Source organism: Vicia villosa, linkage group LG3 (assembly GCF_029867415.1).
Source record: "Vicia villosa cultivar HV-30 ecotype Madison, WI linkage group LG3, Vvil1.0, whole genome shotgun sequence".
Classification (NCBI taxonomy): Eukaryota; Viridiplantae; Streptophyta; class Magnoliopsida; order Fabales; family Fabaceae; genus Vicia; species Vicia villosa.
The window spans coordinates 160417068-160437157 of record NC_081182.1 but is presented as its reverse complement, the minus strand read 5'-3'; positions in this window follow the sequence as shown (position 1 = coordinate 160437157).

Below are 20090 nucleotides of genomic sequence, written 5' to 3'. Positions count from 1 at the left end.
GTTAAATTTTCAAGCAAATCCGACGAGCGGATTAGGAGATATGAATTTTCCGAGGTCCAAAACCTTACATTCAGCACTGTTTTTCACTGCAAAACCTCAAGTAAATTGCAAATCTGGCGACCTTCCTCAAAGAATTGGCTTCCGAGCCGAACACGAAAGTTGTAGATATCATCGAAACAGTCAGGACTACGCGAGAACTTTGCTCATATCACTTTCCAAATAGTATTTGTGAATTTTCTCGTATTTTCACTGTTTAAATCATTTTTGACACCTTTCTTCTTAAACCCATGGAAAACTCTTTATTATTTTTCTTCAATTTTAGAATGACGAAATAAACGTCATTATTAACTTATGGCTCCAATAAAGAGGGCAAATTTTGGGGTGCAACAGCTGCCCCTATTCAAACTTCTTGATTCTGACGAGTGAAAAATGAAAATTTCGAACCGTTGAGGTGGAAGGAGATTGAATACTAGAATGAACTCGAAAATTTGCGCTCTTGATCAATAGAAGATTCCATCTTGCAATAAGAAGGAATGTACCACCCCGCAGGCGAGGAGAAAAAACTTCAATTGATCTGGATAATAAATATGCTCCAACTTGTGATAAGAAGGAACGGGCACCCACAGGCAGGGGAAACACTTCAAATGATCTGGGCATCAAGAGAAGGAACATCTCGACTGATCTGAGTATCAGACGTAGCAAATGTCTCCGAACTTGCATCGGGATAGATGTCTTAAATCGATCTGGGAATCGAAGGAGATACGCCGGTTGATCTGGGCATCAACGGGTAATAAGTATCTCTGATCTGGGAATCTGGGCAGACATCTCTTCTGATGCAATTAAATCATCAGGTAGATATTCCTACTAATCTGGGAATTAGCGGCTAGCTCCTTCGTAAGACCACGGGGATCCGGAGGCGGCTCCTTCAACTGAACTGGAAATCAGGATAGGAACAATATCTCTTCCAAACTGTGTACGCCGGGGAAAGAATGTCTTTAAACTGATTTGGACATGATGCCAGAAAATAAGTAGGACAATCTTCATCTGAAAGACAAAGTCGATCAGGCAGACATCTCCATCTGATCTGATGATATCAGTGGCTTGCTCCTTCGTAAGATCTTGGGAGATCCGGAGGCGGTTCCTTCGACTAATCTGAATCTGAATATTAGGATAGGAACAGATATCTCTTCCGAACTGTGTACGCCGGGTAAAGAAAACGTCCTCAACTGATAGTAAGGTATCAGGACTGGGCAAACGAGTTTCTTCTTCTGAACGAACTAAATCGTCAGGGAGTAGATATTTCCAACTGATCTGATGTATCAGAGGGCTTGCTCCTTCGGAAGATCTATAGAGACCCGGAGGCGGTTCCTTCAACTGAGCTGGATATCAGGCTAGGAACAAATATCTTCCACCGATCTGGGGACATCGGGAATAGGAATGTCTTTGAACTGATCTGAGCTGTGTCAGAAAATAAGTAGAACAATCCTCTTCTGATTCAAAACATCAGGATAAGCGCCTGTAATGACTAGGCGAACATTGCTTTCTAGGGAGCATTTGAATCTGGATAACTTTCCTGCAGAAAGAGACAGATATGATATGATTTATGCATGATGCATGTATGAATGTGTATGGAGTAACGTTTCCGAGGAGGAATATGCTACACGCTTAGAGAATGCAATGCGAATGATGCATGATTCGAACGTTGCTTAGGGAGACAACGGAAGAGCACTGAATTGCTGAAGAAGTCCTGGAGAGAATATAGAACTCTACGGGGAGGACAAGATGAGTGACCAAGGGTCACAAACTGCGAGCTGGCAAAGATGGATCAGAAATCTGCTGGAGATGATCAAATCTGGACGCGAGCTCTGTTTAGGGAATAAATCCTGCTTGGGGATACCCCGGCAACTTCATTGGAGAAGAAAAATCTCGACACCCTGGGGATGTGAAGATAAAAGGCAAGTCATGAAGACAACTCTGATGGGGAAGTGACCAACTTGCTTGTATAGGACGCATTCTGCTGGGGAAATCCTAGATGAGAACAGGTTCTGCTGAGGATGCATGTGAATCTCTGCTGAGGAAAGAAACTCAGTGGGGAAGATGGACGCTTCTGCACAGCAAACTACTAGGGATAAGAGAGATCCGCTGGGGATAAGGAACTCAGCATAAGAACCTTTTGTTAAGGCAATTCCACTAGGGAACAAGATGACTCTCCTGGGGAAATCAGGTCAATCTGTTGGGAGAGAAACGCTCTACCGGGGAGAATGAGGAGCTCGGTCAAGGAACCTCATTAAGAGCTTGCCGGGGAATCATATACCATCCAATCATGACTCAACTGGGGAGAACACATTCCGCCGGGGAATAAGGCTTCTGGAACATAGAGAATGCATTAAGATGTGCTTTGATGAGGAGATGAGAATCTTGGAACAAAGAAAGTCTCATCCAGATATACTCAGCTGGGGAATGAGAATCTCTCGTTAGGATGCACTCGGCTGGGGAGTGAGAATCTCTCATAGCTATGTCTGTCAATATGCTGATGCGAAGCGCTTGCAAGGACGTACCTGCGAGACAAGCAAATGAAAAATGCCCCAGGATATAGCATGGCATCTTGGCCTGCCATCCTGGTCACACAAGACTTTGAAGTAATTTCAAAGATTTTATCATTTCTAATCATGTATCGTAAAAGCAATGCAGTTTTCATATGCAAAGTTTAACACCAATCCAGGACGTTTTATGCAAACAAAACAGTAAAAGAAAACGGCTATTTAAGATAAAGAGGTTTTTATTAATTGCGAACAGAATGCTCGTAAAAGAGCAAACACATTTCAGAAGTAGTTCCTAGTAAGAGGTAACCACGCATTTATTGAGTACAAGAGAAATGGCAATGTGAAATGGATATCCATTGGTTTCGATCCCGCTATCACTTTTATAACCTTGACGTTCTCATCTCCTTGCTTTGGAAGACCGTACTCATTAGGATTGATCACTGCCCGATCTAACAATGGATTGGTGTGACATCACATAACTTGTGGACCCGACGGGGTTTGTGAGAGCCTTTAGGGATTTGAGCTGCCAGGTGCAAACTCAAGAACACGGAGTCTTGCTTATCCCTCGGTCGGGAGCCCTAAACAAAGTGATTGGAATTTGTAAATGCTTTAGGGATTTGAGCTGCCAGGTGCAAACTCAAGAACATGGAGTCTTGCTTATCCCTCGGTCGGGAGCCCTAAGCATGTATGAAGAGTGATTGCCAAGGTGGCATGCGAGATGTAGTCATTCGCTTTTGTCCCTTTTTTGCCTAAGCCGCCCTTTCGGGTTTTCAACTTAGCGGGTATATTTGTTTCTTTTTCATTCTTTTGCCTGATTCATTTTTCCTTCTTTTTTTTTCTTCTTTTTTTTTCTCTTCTTTTTTCCTTTTTTTTCTTCTTTTTTTTTATTTTTCTTTTCTTTTTTTTTATCAGGTCTATGCGAAGTATTTTTTGACTACATCTGCGTTCACAGGATGCGGAAAGTTCTCGCCATCCATCGTTGCAAGCATCATGGCACCGCCAGAGAATACTTTCTGCACAACAAAGGGGCCTTCGTACGTCGGAGTCCATTTGCCTCGTGGATCGCCCTGAGGAAGAATGATTCTTTTGAGTACCAGATCACCCGGTTTATAGCTTTGGGGTCGCACCCTCTTGTCGAAAGCTTTCCTCATCTTCTTTTGGTACACCTGACCATGACCAATAGCTGCCAAACGTTTCTCATCAATGAGGTTCAACTGATCCATCCGATTTTGTACCCATTCTGACTCGTCAAGTTCGACGTCTTTCATAATCCTCAGCGAAGGGATCTCAACTTCAACTGGCAATACCGCTTCCATGCCGTAAACAAGTGAGAAAGGAGTTGCCCCAGTCGATGTACGCACAGAGGTGCGATAACCATGCAAAGCCAACGGTAACATCTCATTCCAATCTCGGTAAGTCACTACCATCTTCTGCACAATCTTCTTAATGTTCTTATTAGCCGCTTCGACAGCGCCATTCATCTTTGGACGATACGGAGAAGAATTGTGATGCTTGATCTTGAAGGACTCACAAAGCTCCTTCATCAACTTGTTATTGAGATTTGATCCATTATCAGTAATGATCTTCTCAGGAATCCCATAACGACAGATTATGTTGTGCTTGATAAAACGAGTAATCACCTGCTTCGTTACACTCGCATAAGACGCGGCTTCAACCCATTTGGTGAAGTAATCGATGGCAACCAAAATGAAGCGATGTCCATTAGAAGCAGTAGGCTTAATCTCTCAAATCATGTCAATGCCCCACATTGCAAAAGGCCACGGAGAAGTCAAGACATTCAAAGGCACAGGCGACACGTGCACTTTATCAGCATAGATCTGGCACTTGTGACAAATTCTGACATGGTTATGACAATCAGTTTCCATAGTGGACCAATAGTAACCAGCCTTCAAGATCTTCTTAGCCATTGTATGCCCACTAGAATGGGTACCAAACTCACCTTCGTGCATTTCCTCTATGATTTTAGAAGCTTCTTCCTTTACAACACAGCGGAGTAACACACCGTCATGATGCCTCTTGTACAAAACCCCACCGTTGAGGTAAAACTTGGCTGTGAATCTTCTCAGAAACTTCTTATCAGTCACCGACGCTTCGGGAGGATACTCTTGAGTTTTGAGGAACTTTTTGATATCATGATACCAAGGATTTCCATCCAGGTCAACATCAGCTTCAAAGCAAAATGCTGGTTCATCCAACCTGTTGATGGTGATGTTAGGCGCTTCATTGGCCCATTTCACTTTGAACATGGAAGCCAAAGTAGCGAGAGCATCAGCAAGATTGTTCTCTTCTCTAGAAATATGCTCAAATGTGATCTCATCAAAGTACGGAATGAGTCTCATCACATGCTCCCTGTATGGAATCAGATTCTGATGGCGACTTTCCCAATCTCCATTGATCTGGCTAATGACAAGATTGGAATCCCCATAAACTTTCAAGTACTTGATTCGCAAATCGATCGCAGCTTCGATACCATAGATGCATGCTTCATACTCAGCCATGTTATTAGTGCAATCAAAACAGATTCTGGCTGTAAACGGAATATGAAAACCTGATGGAGAAGTAATTACAGCTCCAACACCGTTCCCAAGTGCATTAGAGGCACCATCGAACACGAGCGTCCATCGTGATCCTGGTTCGGGTCCTTCCTCTGGTCCGGGAATGTTACAATCTCTGATGTACAGGACATCCTCATCGGGAAATTCAAACTTCATCGGTTCACAATCTTCGACCAGCTGATGCGCAAGATAATCTGCCAACACACTTCCTTTGATGGCTTTCTGGGTAGTATATTGGATATCATATTCAGTCAAAAATCATCTGCCATCTAGCTACTCTTCCGGAAAGAGCGGGCTTCTCAAAGACATACTTGATAGGATCCATCTTGGAAATCAATAAGGTGGTGTGAACCAACATATACTGCCTCAGTCGGCGAGCAGCCCACACCAAAGCACAGCAAGTTTTCTCGAGCAGTGAGTATCGGGATTCACAGTCGGTAAACTTTTTGCTAAGGTAGTATATTGCGTGCTCTTTTCGGCCAGACTCGTCATGTTGACCCAGCACACATCCCATTGAATTTTCAAGAACTGTGAGGTACATAATCAACGGCCTTCCTGGAACTGGAGGCATTAGTATCGGAGGTTCTTGCAGATATTCTTTCACTTTTTCAAATGCTTTTTGACAATCATTATTCCACTTGGCCGTCTGATCTTTTCTTAGCAATTTGAATATTGGTTCCCAAGTGGCCGTAAGATGAGAGATGAATCTAGCAATGTAGTTCAACCTCCCTAAGAAACCACGAACCTCTTTTTCTGTTCTCGGCTCAGGCATCTCTTGTATAGCTTTTATTTTTGCAGGATCAACCACAATACCTTTTCCACTGACAACAAAGCCCAATAACTTTCCGGATCGCACTCCGAAAGTGCATTTGTTTGGATTCAACCTCAGTCTGAATTCCCGAAGCCTTTCAAACAACTTCTGCAAGTGAACCAAGTGCTCTTCTTCAGTGTAAGACTTTGCAATCATGTCGTCAACATACACTTCAATCTCTTTGTGAATCATGTCGTGAAAAAGAGTCACCATGGCGCGCTGATATGTTGCTCCTGCGTTTTTCAACCCAAAAGGCATGACTTTATAGCAGAAAGTTCCCCATGGTGTGATAAACGTTGTTTTCTCCATATCTTCTGGCGCCATCTTGATCTGATTGTAACCAGAGAAGCCATCCATGAAGGAAAACACTTTGAAAGGAGCAGTATTATCCACCAACACATCAATGTGGGGAAGGGGAAAATCATCTTTCGGACTCGCCCTATTCAGATCTCTGTAATCAACACACATCCTGACCTTTCCGTCCTTCTTAGGTACAGGGACAATATTCGCAACCCACGGAGGTTAATTCACAACTTGCAAAAAGCCAGCATCAAACTGTTTCTCAACCTCTTTCTTAATCTTCTCAGACATATCTGGGCGAGTCCTTCGAAGCTTTTGCTTGACAGGAGGACTATCTTCCTTAAGAGGTAGACGGTGTACCACAATATCTGTATCAAGACCAGGCATATCCTCGTAGGACCAAGCAAAGATATCCGCATACTCTTTCAACATATCAATAAGTCTTTGCTTCACACTATTCTCAAGCGCAGCCCCTATCTTGACTTCTCGGGCCTGCTCTTTAGTACCAACATTTACCATCTCAATTTCCTCCTGATGCGGCTGAATCGCTTTCTTTTCTTGTCTCAATAATCTGGCCAACTCATCGGGGAGATCACAATCTTCATAAGCTTCCTCCTCGGCTTGGTAGATCGGATTGTCAAAATCATAATAAGCAATAGCGGAACCATTACCAATGGAATCCGTGGTGGTGGAACATCTGCATGATTGATGTTTTTATTTTAGTTTTATTTTTATTAAGATATGTGCAAGTGTGTGCAAAAACATTGCCATTTAAAGGAAAAAGTTAAAAGAAAGACAAAGAGCGAAACATTTGAATGCAAAAACGTCCTTTTATTTCATGATTAACTTTGAAAATGCGAAATGCATGGCCCTACAAATGATTCACTACGCCTTGGGCAGAGCGTAGGAATTATGTCATGATAAGAAAAGTAAAAACAGGGAATTTACTCCTGAGCTTGTGTAACTTGGATGACATCTTTGATTGTCCAATTGCTAGGCACCTCTCCAGGAATACTTGGACGAATCCAGCTATCAAAGTCACAATCACTATCCACCTCCTCACCATCGACAATGGCATGGACCTGTCCGTTTTGAATGACACCTCCACTCACAAACTTGATCGGGCTAAGGACACTAGACTTGGGCGATGCATTCTGCCCTCCAAGATTGAAACCAAGACCCTTCTTATCAAACTTGGGACGCACATCAATTACCTGCCCCCAACCTTCCACTCTTCCAGTCTCAACGACAACCTGAGCATCTATCAAAGAGGACATAACCGTTTCTAGCTTCGTTATCTCATAAGGAGGAGTTCTCACAGCGTTCACAGCCTCAAACGCTTGGAAAGGCGTCTCATGTATCTCACCCTCGATCTCCACATATCGGAAAGAGGACAAGTGACTCACAATATAATCTTATTCACCACAAACTGTCACCACTTTACCGTCAACCGGATACTTCAACTTCTGATGAAGAGTGGATGTCACAACACCAGCCTTATGAATCCACGGTCGTCCCAACAAACAACAGTAAGCAGGTTGAATATCCATCACATAAAAGGTTGTAGTAAAGATCTGAGGACCAACTTGGATTGGTAGATCTACCTCTCCGAACACAGACCTCCTTGAACCGTCAAAGGCGCGCACTACCAACTCACTAGGCCTTAACTCCACACCGGCATAGTCAATTCTCATTAGAGCTGATTTGGGAAGCACGTTCAAAGAAGACCCAGTATCGATCAAAACACGGGACAAGGTCGTCCCCTTACACTCAATCGAAATATGCAAAGCCTTGTTGTTATGGTTTCTCCCTTCTGGAGGAAGATCATGATCAGTGAATCCCAAACCATTCCCAGCGGAGATGTTATTGGCTATCGCCTCTAACTGATTCACAGATATTTCATGCGAGACGTAAGCACCATTCAGGATTCTCAAGAGAGCATCCCTATGACCTTCTGAACACATCAATAGTTGCAAGATGGAAATCTTTGACTGGGTCTGACCCAACTTCTCAACAACCTTGTAATCAGACTTCCTGATGATTCTCAATAATTCCTCCACATCCTTGGAAGACACAGCACTATCAGGTGCCCCACTCTGAATCGGAGAATTCTGGACATCAGTCACTACTTTTTTTCCTTTGGCCTTAGCCAAAGCATCTGCATTATTTTGAACAAGCTGAGGAGAGAACACCCTACCACTGCGAGTGATCCTACCAGTACCGGTGAAATTATCAGTGTTTGCAACTGAGGCCTCAACAAATTCCTCTTTAGATGGCTCTCTATCCTCCTTCGTGCCATAGTAATATACGTCTGAACCATAATGCCAAGGGATGGCCTTCTCACTCTCATATGGAATATGCCCTGGCACAGTAATCATCAACGCCACTGGTTGTTCCTCATATGGAATACTGACAGGTATCTGAATAGGCACTTGGATACATATTGGAATAACTGGATCATAAGGAATTGAGATCACAGACACTTCACCATCCTTACTCTTCGCACCTCTCAACCTTCGATAGAACTGAAGAGGGCCCTCATCAATAAGCTTTTGTACCATACTTTTCAAATCAGCACAACCTTCAGGTTGACTTTTGCAATTCTCACAATCAACCCCACAGCCCGGGAAAATACCGCTATTAATCAGATGTTGCTTCACAGATACAAGAGGAAAAGTCAAACAGCTCACATCAGATACCACCCTTATCTCTTCACTCTCAATGGCATTCACACCTGAATCTCCGTGAGTAGGCATCGGATTATTGACAATATTGGGTGTAGGAGTGAATTGAATAATCTTTTGATCCAACAAGTCTTGGACCTTATTCTTCAACGCAATACACCTCTCGGTATCATGCCCAGCGGCCCCTGAATGGAAAGCACATCGTGCATTCGCATTTAATTCGGAGATTGTGTGTCCGGAGCATTCGGAGCATCTCTCAAAGTAATCTTCTCAATCTTGAGCAAATGTTGCAATACCTGAGCATAAGTCATAGGAATCGGATCAATCTTTCTGTGAGGCCTAGTCCTGGGAGGATAACGATCATTATTGGAACGTTGTCCCTGTTGTTGTTGTTGTTGTTGTTGTGGTACTGGGATCATAACAGCATTAACCTGTGAATTGCTTCTCCCTGAACCCCTTCTTCCATATATGGAATTTGCATTTCCTTCTTTCCTTCTGGCATAACCTTCAGCTTGTTTCTTACCACCAGCAGAATTAGAAGAAGCTCCCAACTGAATTTTCCCCATCTCTAGACCCATCTCAACACGTTCGCCATGTCTCACCATTTCAGAAAAGTTAGCTGAAGCGCTACAAGCCAAATAATAGTGTCCAGACAAAGTACTGGTGAACATGTCAATCATCTCACGTTCAGTCATCGGTGGTTGAACCCTCGCAGCTAACTCGCGCCACTTCTGAGCGTACTCTTTGAAAGATTCTTTAGACCCCTGAACCAAACTCTGCAACTGGGTCCTGTTGGGTGCCATATCAACATTGTACTGATAGTGCTTAATGAAAGCCTCCACAAGATCTCTCCAAGAATGGATATGGGTACGTTCAAGTTGAACATACCACTCCAAGGAAGCTCCAGCCAAGCTATCCTGGAAGAAATGCATTAGAAAACCCTCATCCTCTGAATAAACTGACATTTTGCGATAGTATGCTTTGACATGAGTCATAGGACAAGTCGCCCCATTGTATTTGTCAAAAGATGGAACCTTGAATTTTGGTGGGATCCTCACACCAGGAACCAACCCCAAGTCATTGATATCCATGCCTAACACCCCTTTGCCTTCAACAGCTCTGAGACGTTCTTCAATCAGACGATACCTCTCAACTTCATCATGTGCACCCTCAGCACTATGCCTTGATACCTGGTCAAAGTTCTCAACATTGAAATCCAAATTACCACGGTTCTGATTATCTCTCCTTCCCAACAGACGAGACGGAGGTGGAGGTGGAAACCCGTGATGCTGATTGAAAGGATTATAATGCCCTCCCACGTGATCAAACTCATGCGGATCATGGTGATCGTCAATTCTACCAGACACATCGTCAAACAGCCCTTGGTGTCCTCCATTCTCATTCCTTCTGGAATTCTCGACGAGAACTCGCAAGTCATCCTGCCCCTTGGTCACATCAGTCAATGCTTCCATAAACTGTGCCATCTGCGCATTCATCTGCTCTGTCAGTTGAGCTCTCATCTTTGCCATTTGTTCCTGAATCTGTTCCATCTGCCTTCTCTGATTGCTCCTAGTCGGATACGGGTGATTAGCCGTCTTAGAACTCCTTCTGACAACAAAACAGCGAGACATAAGATATAAGCCCTGCAAAACCTGCAAATATATGACATGTATGATATATGAATGATATGCATGAAATGTTTGTCAATTTTCAAGTATCCAAGAGTTCATCCCACTTTCAGATAGGACATAGAAACCCTGATACAGAATATATTCGAACAGCAATCCACGCACGAGAATAATTCAGCAAACTGAGCATACTTCATTCAAACATAACTGAGAATTTGAGTTTATACAGACAAAATACATAACCGTGTCACAATGTGCTCATAAGGCATACAAAAGAAATCCAGAACATCAAAATGCGACCCCATCCAACAATCCTGGACATGGGCGACAAACATCAAGAATACACATCAAATCAAACCCCTAGACCAAACAAATCCATTCCACAGCAGCACTAGGATCGTCTGACAACAGAATGAGCTCCTCCATCTCCTCTCCGCTGGGCTCGGAGTCTTGCAAGCTCTTCTTCAAGTCGAGCTGACTTGGCTTTTTCTTCCATCAACTGTTGTTCTGAATCCTGCATCCTTCTCTTGCTATTGTTTTCGGACCTTCGCAACTTCGCACATTCCTGCTGTTTTCGGTACATGCTTTCTTCCATCAAGTCATGCGATCGCCTTTGGGCACGTGTCATGCTTGAACCTTCACCTTGCGCATGCTTGAGCTTACGAGCCAATTCCGCCTTTTCGCGATCTTGAAAATACCTCTCCAAGCCAACCTCATTGTCCTTTGCTCTTAGTTTGATGTTGTTCGCTTCAGTTTGAATATAGAGTTCAGCCGCAACGGTATCAGATAAAACCACGGGAGGTTGCTCATACAATGGACATGACCTCGCAAATGGCAACAACAGATTTGCCATTCTTGCTCAAAGTAGTCTGATCCCTTCTATGGACTTTAGTCCAAGCATACGCTATCTTCTCTAGCTCCGGAGGATCTTTACCATCAGCAAAGTACACTGATTCAAACGCTTCTACATCATTCTGAGCCCTTTCCATTGCATATCCCAATTGACGATAGGGGAGTGTGGGATTGTAACTAATGCAACCTCTGGTTCCTATGAGAGGAACGTTGGGATATTGACCGCAACTAGTGATGATGTTCCAAATCTTCCCCACACAATAGTTCCACCTGATGTCATAAGATGTGAGGTTAACAATCCTATCTGACCATTTAAGAGAACTCTTCTTGAGCACAAAAGGTCCTCTCACCGGCAAATGCAACATGAACCAACAACATATCCTCCCTTCTTACTTCTCGAGTGGATCGAAAAATAAGCATCTGCAAGCAACGTTGGCACGGGGTTTTTGTTCATAAAGACACAAATCGCCGCCAAACTCACAAAGTTCACTCTTGAAGGGAAAAAGACAATACCATAAATCATGATAGCAAGCAAACGACTAAAATCAACCCACTGCTCCTTCTTAGCCGCATCCTCAGCCCTACTGATCAAAAAGCAAAGATAGAAACCAGAAACACCGCCCGATGACTTCCAATTTTTTTCCACCTCCTTTATACCCATGTGAAGAGCTTCATCTATTTTTTCAAATCTCACAACCTTGGGAACTCGAATGAAAGGTACATCATCAGTGATTCGGATGTTGAGTATGTAAGAAAATTCCTCGAGCGTTGGGACCAATTGATAGTCCTGAAACGTAAAACACCTCAACTGTGGATCATAGAACTGAAACAGGGTGATCAAAGCCATTGGATCGAAAGATGTTTTGAGTATGGAGAGCAAATTGCCATAATCATGATTGAAGTCACGGAGAACCTCCCCTTCCAACCGAGAGCTCAAACCAATCAACCCCGAAACATCAATATTCGGAATCTTATAAGCTTTGGTATGCCTCGTACGCTCTTTGACGGTATCAGTGGGAATGTCCATCTTCAACTTGGGTGAACTCCTGAATATCCCTGAAAATATGACATGCAAATGCTTATTATTATACTTTTTTTTTGCGTTTCTTTTGGAAATAAATATGCTATGATGCAAAGTGGTGGGGCTTGTTGCCGCCCACCAGGCATTCTGGACTGCCGGTAACACACATAGTACAGATCCAAAAGTTCGGCCCCCAAATAGTACATCACACGGAACATAGAATGTCAATCCACAGAACCAAAGCCCGTAGTCAACAACACAATGGAATAGAACACAGATCACCAATCGAACAAGGACCATAGTACCCCACGAACAAGAACCATAGTATACTCGAACGAGAACAGCGGTAACCCACGAACAAGAACAGCGGTAACCCTCGAACATGAACCAAAGTCACCATCAATGTACCTGTTAAGCAATGATTGATTCCCGCCCTACTCACGGGTAAATCTAGGCCAAGGTAGGTCAAAAAGCCAACAGAGGATCGAATGTAGGCGTTATCATACGATATTGCCTCATTCCGCCAAGCTCTGCCCGTGGATACGTGATCAGATCAATCAGGCATACGCCTTCTGTCTGTCACAGCCACTCTAGTCCTAGTTCCTATGGTATCACTCATAGCCTGGGTATTGGGTCTTTTACCTCTTGAAACACCCACCCAACAGACAGAGATCCAGACAGTCCAGAATATGATGCAGAAAAGTAAAAGCGCACATAGAATGCAATGCAAACAGTCAAATATGCAAAGCAATAAAACACCCAAAGATAAACACACAAGCGCTAGGATCGACTTGCTAGGTCCGGACCAGCAACAGGTCGAGACGTCCCTAGCAGAGTCGCCAGTTGTCACTACCGCGAAAATTAACAGAGTCGCCACTAACATATTTATCCTGAAAAGGAAGGGAACGCCAGCAAACCAAAAAACAAAACAATGGTCTCACGACCAAAGAAAAAGGGTAAGATATCTAACAGGGAAACTGCCTATGATATATATGAGTCATTGAAAATGACCCATGAAGGAAATGCTCAAGTCAAGGAGACCAAAGCTCTTGCTCTAATCCAGAAATATGAACCCTTCAAGATGGAGGACGAAGAAGATATTGAGAAGATGTTCTCAAGATTTCAAACGCTAACTGCTGGATTAAGAGTTCTGGACAAAGGCTACACCAAGGCTGATCATGTAAAGAAGATCATCAGAAGCTTACCCAGAAGATGGGGTCCAATGGTGACTGCATTCAAGATTGCAAAGAATCTGAATGAGGTTTCTTTGGAAGAGCTAATCAGTGCCTTGAGAAGCCATGAGATAGAGCTGGATGCAAATGAGCCTCAGAAGAAAGGTAAGTCTATTGATTAAAATCTAATATTAAAAAATGCACTAACGCTTTTCAGGCTGAAGAAGTAGATTCTGAAGAATCAGAATCAGAAGAAGAAGATGAACTGTCCATGATCTCCAGAAGGGTAAACCAACTCTGGAAGAGCAAACAAAGGAAGTTCAAAAGCTTCAGAAGTTCAAAGAAGTTTGAACGAGGAGAATCTTTTGGTGGCAGAAGATCTGACAAGAAGAAGGTCGTCTGCTATGAGTGCAATGAGCCTGGACACTTCAAGAATGAATGTCCAAAACTTCAGAAGGAGAATCCCAAGAAGAAGTTTCATAAGAAGAAAGGTCTTATGGCAACATGGGATGATTCTGAATCAGAATCAGAATCAGACTCTGAAGGAGAGCAAGCCAACTTTGCACTGATGGCTACAGTGGATGATGGATCAGAATCTACATCAGAATCAGATTCTGAAGAGGTATTTTCTGAACTATCTAGAGAAGAGTTAGTTTCCAGTTTAACTGAACTTCTGGAACTCAAGGCTCATCTTAGTATCAAATACAAAAAGCTGAAAAAGCAATTTGAATTTAAAACTAAGAAGCTGGAAGTGGAAAATTCTGAACTGAAGAAAAAAGTTTTAAAATCATCCAAAGATAGTGGATCTCCTTCTGAATCAGAAAAATCCATTCCTAGTCTCAATCATATTCTGAAAGAATATGACTCGAGCTTCAGAAAGTTCCTATCTAGAAGTATTGGCAGAAGTCATCTTGCTTCTATGATATATGGTGTTTCTAGAAACAAAAGGTTTGGTTTTGGCTATGAGGGTGATACCTCACATAAATTTGAACCTGTTGATGATTTGAAAATCACATACAAGCCATTGTATGATCAGTTCAAATATGGCCACTCACATGATATCAAGCTCACATCACATGCACAGAGTTTTAACACAACACACACCAAGAAGCATGTGACACAAACTAAAAGATATCATGCTGACAAACCCAAAGAATATCATGTTGTTCCTCCTGTTACTTATCATGCTAAACCCAAGTTCAATCAGAACTTGAGGAAAACTAACAAGAAAGGACCCAAGAAATTGTGGGCACCTAAGGAGAAGATTATTTCTATTGCAGATATCCTTAGCAGCAAAGAAGGCAAAGCATAAAATGTCATGGTACCTGGACTCTGGGTGCTCGCGACACAGTACAGGAAGAAGGTCTATGTTCCAAGACCTGGTGCTTAAGTCTGGTGGAGAAGTCAAGTTTGGAGGAGATCAGAAGGGCAAGATTATTGGCTCTGGAACCATAAGTATTGGTAACTCTCCTTCCATAACTAATGTACTTCTTGTAGAAGGATTAACGCATAACTTATTGTTCATAAGTCAATTAAGTGACAATGGTTATGATATAATCTTCAATCAAAAGTCTTGCAAGGCTGTAAGTCAGAAGGATGGCTCAATCCTATTTACAGGCAAGAGAAAGAACAACATTTATAAGATTGATCTTTCTGATCTTGAGAAGCAGAAGGTGACTTGTCTTATGTCTGTTTCTGAAGAGCAATGGGTCTGGCACAGAAAATTAAGACATGCTAGTTTGAGGAAGATTTCTCAGATTAACAAACTAAATCTGGTCAGAGGTCTCCCAAATCTGAAATACAAATCAGATGCTCTTTGTGAAGCATGTTAGAAGGGCAAGTTCTCCAGACCTGCATTCAAATCTTAGAATGTTGTCTCTTCCTCAAGGCCGTTAGAACTTCTGCACATTGATCTGTTTGGACCAGTCAAAACAGCATCTGTCAGAGGGAAGAAATATGGATTAGTCATCATAGATGATTATAGCCGCTGGACATGGGTAAAGTTCTTAAAACACAAGGATGAGTCTCATTCAGTATTCTTTGAATTCTACACTCAGATCCAATCTGAGAAGGAGTGCAAAATCATAAAGGTCAGAAGTGATCATGGTGGCGAATTTGAGAACAGATTCTTTGAGGAGTTCTTCAAAGAAAATGGTATTGCCCATGATTTCTCTTGCCCTAGAACTCCACAGCAAAATGGAGTTGTTGAGCGAAAGAATAGGACTCTGCAAGAAATGGCCAGAACCATGATCAATGAGACCAATATGGCTAAGCACTTCTGGGCAGAAGCAATAAACACTGCATGTTATATTCAGAATAGAATCTCTATAAGACCTATTCTAAATAAGACTCCTTATGAATTGTGGAAGAACAGAAAGCCCAACATTTCATATTTTCATCCTTTTGGATGTGTGTGTTTTATTCTGAATACTAATAATCATCTTGGTAAGGTTGATTCTAAGGCACAAAAATGTTTTCTTCTTGGTTATTCTGAACGCTCTAAAGGCTACAGAGTATACAATACTGAAACATCGGTTGTAGAAGAATCAATCAATATCAGATTTGATGATAAGCTTGGTCTTGAAAAGCCAAAGCAGTTTGAGAATTTTGCAGATATAGATATTGACATATCAGAAGTTGTAGAACCAAGAAGCAAAGCTCCAGAGGCTGAAAGTCTCAAAAGCAAAGAATCAGAAGATCAAGTTGCTGCATCTTTAGAGAATCTCAGAATTTCTGAAGAGCCAATAGTCAGAAGATCTTCTAGACTCACCTCAGCTCATTCAGAGTGATCCTTGGAAAGAAAGATGATCCTATCAGAACTAGATCATTTCTAAAGAATAACAATCAGAAGCAGTGATCAGAATCAAAAGATGAAAAGCTCTATTCAATGCAACACAGCTGTCATCAAGAGTATTCTGATGGTGAACACGTGTATGTACGGTTGGTAAAAGCGTGAGTTAATCTGATGGGACGCCGCCCTAGGTAACTGTGTTAAACCATTTCATTTACCACGATCTCTCATCTAACGTCACTCATCATTTAATGCAATTGATTTCATTTGATTCTGTAACTGTTCATTCTCATAACTTTATTGCATTCATTTTCAAATCCGTCTCTATAAATACAATTTAAATCATAACGTTTATCTTTTTCGCTCACATTCTCTCTTTCTTCTTGCATGCATTTTTGCAACCTTTTTTTGTCTTTTCTCAAACCCTAAGCAAAAACCCAGAAATTGTCTTTCAAATCTCTGTACTGTTTCAATGGCCGCTTCATCATCTCACAATGTTGGCTCATCTGTCCCTCTCCATCTGCAAGAAGAAGATCAACAAATCACTCCGGTTATTGCCTGTTCTTTTTCCAAAAAGGAGTTGGAAGTTATCTGTGAACTCATGGTAGATTTTGATAGCATCGAAGAACATGAATATCATCTTAAAGAAGATATCATTTTTCAAGGATGGACTTCATTGTTTGCTGAGTTCTGTAGACCGGTCTATCCAGATCTTGTTAAGGAATTTTGGGTGCATGCAGTTGTTGCTCCTAAATCCATTCTGTCTTTCGTCCATGGGAAGTTTGTGGTCGTTACTGAGAACATTCTGAGAATGATGTTCGATCTAAGAAACCCTGAGGGTGCTTATGAAATTGATCAAAGGGCTGATAGGGATGAAGTGTTGTCTACCCTTTACACAGACGTTAAGGAGACAAAGCGTGTCAAGGACATGAAAGACCTCTACAAAATATGGACCAAGATTCTTCTGGGGTGTTTCTATCACAGGAAAGGAACACATGCTGTAGATTTCGTCAACAATGAGCAGAAATACATTCTGTATTGCATTGCCACTAAGAAGAAGGTTGATGTTATCTACATAATCTTCAATCACATGTGGAATACTGTGAGGGATTCCAGAAATGCCTTCAGAGTAAAGAAGTGTACTATTATTCCTTTTGGAAGAATCATTACAAACCTTCTGGTTCATTCTAAGATAGTTGAGGAATTGGAAGCTGAAGGTACCATCAAAGATCTGGCTGTCAATACTGGAAGTTGTTTGAATGCTCTCACCTTGAGGAAGATGAATGTTATTGATACTATCATCAAAACCCCTCAACCTCTTCCTGGAGCAAGAAGCAGAAGAGATCCTATTCTTGCTGACTTTGAAACCTTCTTCAGAAATGAGGTTCCAGAAGTCAGAATTAGATATCTGAAGTCACTCAAAGAAGATGAAGGAGTAAAAGATCAAGAAAAAGGTGCTCCTGCTAAAGAAGGTCGCAGGAAAACTTCTACTTCTAGGGCTGCTGCCTCGGAAGATGTTTCACAAGTTGCTCCTGAAGCTGCTGTGAAGAAGGAAAGAAGAACTAAGAGAAAATTTGATCTTCCTTCTGATAATCAGGTGAAGGTAGTTCAGAGTGTAGCTGTTGCTACTATCATTGAGAAAACTGTTCCAGAAGAAGCTGTTGCTGAAGAAGTTCAAGTTGTTTCAATTGCAACTAAGAAGAATGTAAAGGAGACTGCTGAGAAGAAGAAGAAGAAGAAGTTGAATAAAAATGTTGAAATTTGAATAGCTGTTGAGAAGAAGAAGACAAGAAAAAGAAAATTAATATTAAATGCCTCTGATGATGATGAGGATGTTCAAGAAGCTGTGAATCAGCAAGTTAAAATATCTCAAGGACCAACAACTCAAGCAGTTGAAGGTCAGAAGGTTGTTGATAGTAAGAAGGAAGATCGTGAGTCCACCAGAAGAAGAGAAATCTCTCTTGGAAAGGCTAAGATTGTGGAAGAGCAGAAGAGTAAGAAGCAGAAGAAGCTTGAGGCTGTGTTTGAAGCTGTTCAGAAGGTATCCAAAGGTATTCATCTCTCTGAACCTGATTCTGTTCCTACTTTACGTTCAGAAGTTGCACCAATAGCTATTGCTCAAACCCCTGAACCAGTAAATCAACCAGAAATAGCCCCATCAGAATCACCCATAAAAGTCCATGTTCTCACACCTCCTTCCTCTCCTATAACCAAAAACCTTACTCCTCCTCCCTCACCCATCAAAAATGCTCCCATTCCTTCATCTCCACCCACATCCAACCTTGCTTCTGACCAGGCCCTTGGAAACCCTGTTCTTGATATACCACCCCTACAAACTCTCTTTCCACCTCACACAAATATATCCTCTTCTCAACCACCTCCTCATGCACACTTTGAACCCATTCCTTCCACCTCTCAAAACAACCCCTCTGGTTCTGGTCTTCCAGATTCTGCATCACATGAGCAATTGCTCCGTGACTGCAACTACACTCCCAAGCCTCGTCCTGAAGCTGAGATGGTAGTGTTAGATTCTGAGAATGAAGCAGAATCATCTTTTCGGTTGGATAGAGAGCCTCAACCCTATTCTGTCCCTAACCCTGTTTCTCCCATAATCAAAATGAAATCCCGCCGAGAGTACACTATTGGTGTAAATTTTGAAATGATAAAGAGGAATCTCAGAAGAGTCTTTGATACTCTCAGAATTGTTGAAAGTTCTGGCTTGAATGATGTTGCTATGCGAAAGTTCTGGAGAATCTTCCGAAGAAAAACAGAAGCTTATTTTGAAGAACTTCAGGAAATTTGTGTAGAAACTGCTCCACGCCCTTGTGGAATTCTGAGGAGTTATGAAGACTTCTGGTTCAGTCGTCTCGGAGGGAGATATATTCTTGAAGAAAAGAGTTTTGCTGATGAACTTGAGGAAGCAAGAATTGCTGCAGCAATGGAAGCTAACCCTTGTAGAGATATTGTGGTCTGGAGACCTCAGTATCCAGTTCTGCTTGGAGACTTCAAATTCTTGTTTGACTTGCTGAGGGCAAATCCTTCTGAGGAAGACTCAAGCTTGGTCATTCCAGAAGTTGCTGATCCTCCAAAAGTTGAAGGTCCTTCTGCTCCAAGGAATCTAGCTGCCATTCTTCAGGCTCTTGAGAATGGAGATTCTGAGGTGCCTGCTGCAGAGTATGGAGATGCTTCTATGGAAGAAGCAGATGCTGAAGATCATCCTGCTGACAGTATTCCTATTGAGGAAAATCAAGGTGATGATTTGATCATGGAAGCTGCGGTTCAGAATGCTATCTCTCTGGACAGAAGTTGTGAAGCTTCTTCTGATGAACCTTCTCGTCTCGCAAAGACTCTGGAAGTTATTCAGAAGAACCAGGCTGAGCTATCTTCTCGCATGGATGAGCAACACACGATCAATGCTGAATTCCGCACCTTTATGGAGAGGCAGACTGAGAGCAACAATGGGATTCATGACATGCTGGCCAAGATCATGTCCAAGCTAGGGTCATCTTAGTCTTTGAGTCTTAGTTGTTTTCTTTGTTTGCTGCATCTGTTTTTCCTAGCACCCCTCTTGTACTTCTGATGAATTTCTCTCTTTGGCAAATCAATGAAATTTATCTTTTCTTCTCTCATATTGTTTGTCTTGTTTTTTCTTTTGAATCTTTTATGTTTTTGATGGTATGACAAAAAGGGGGAGAAAAATGTGATAAATGAT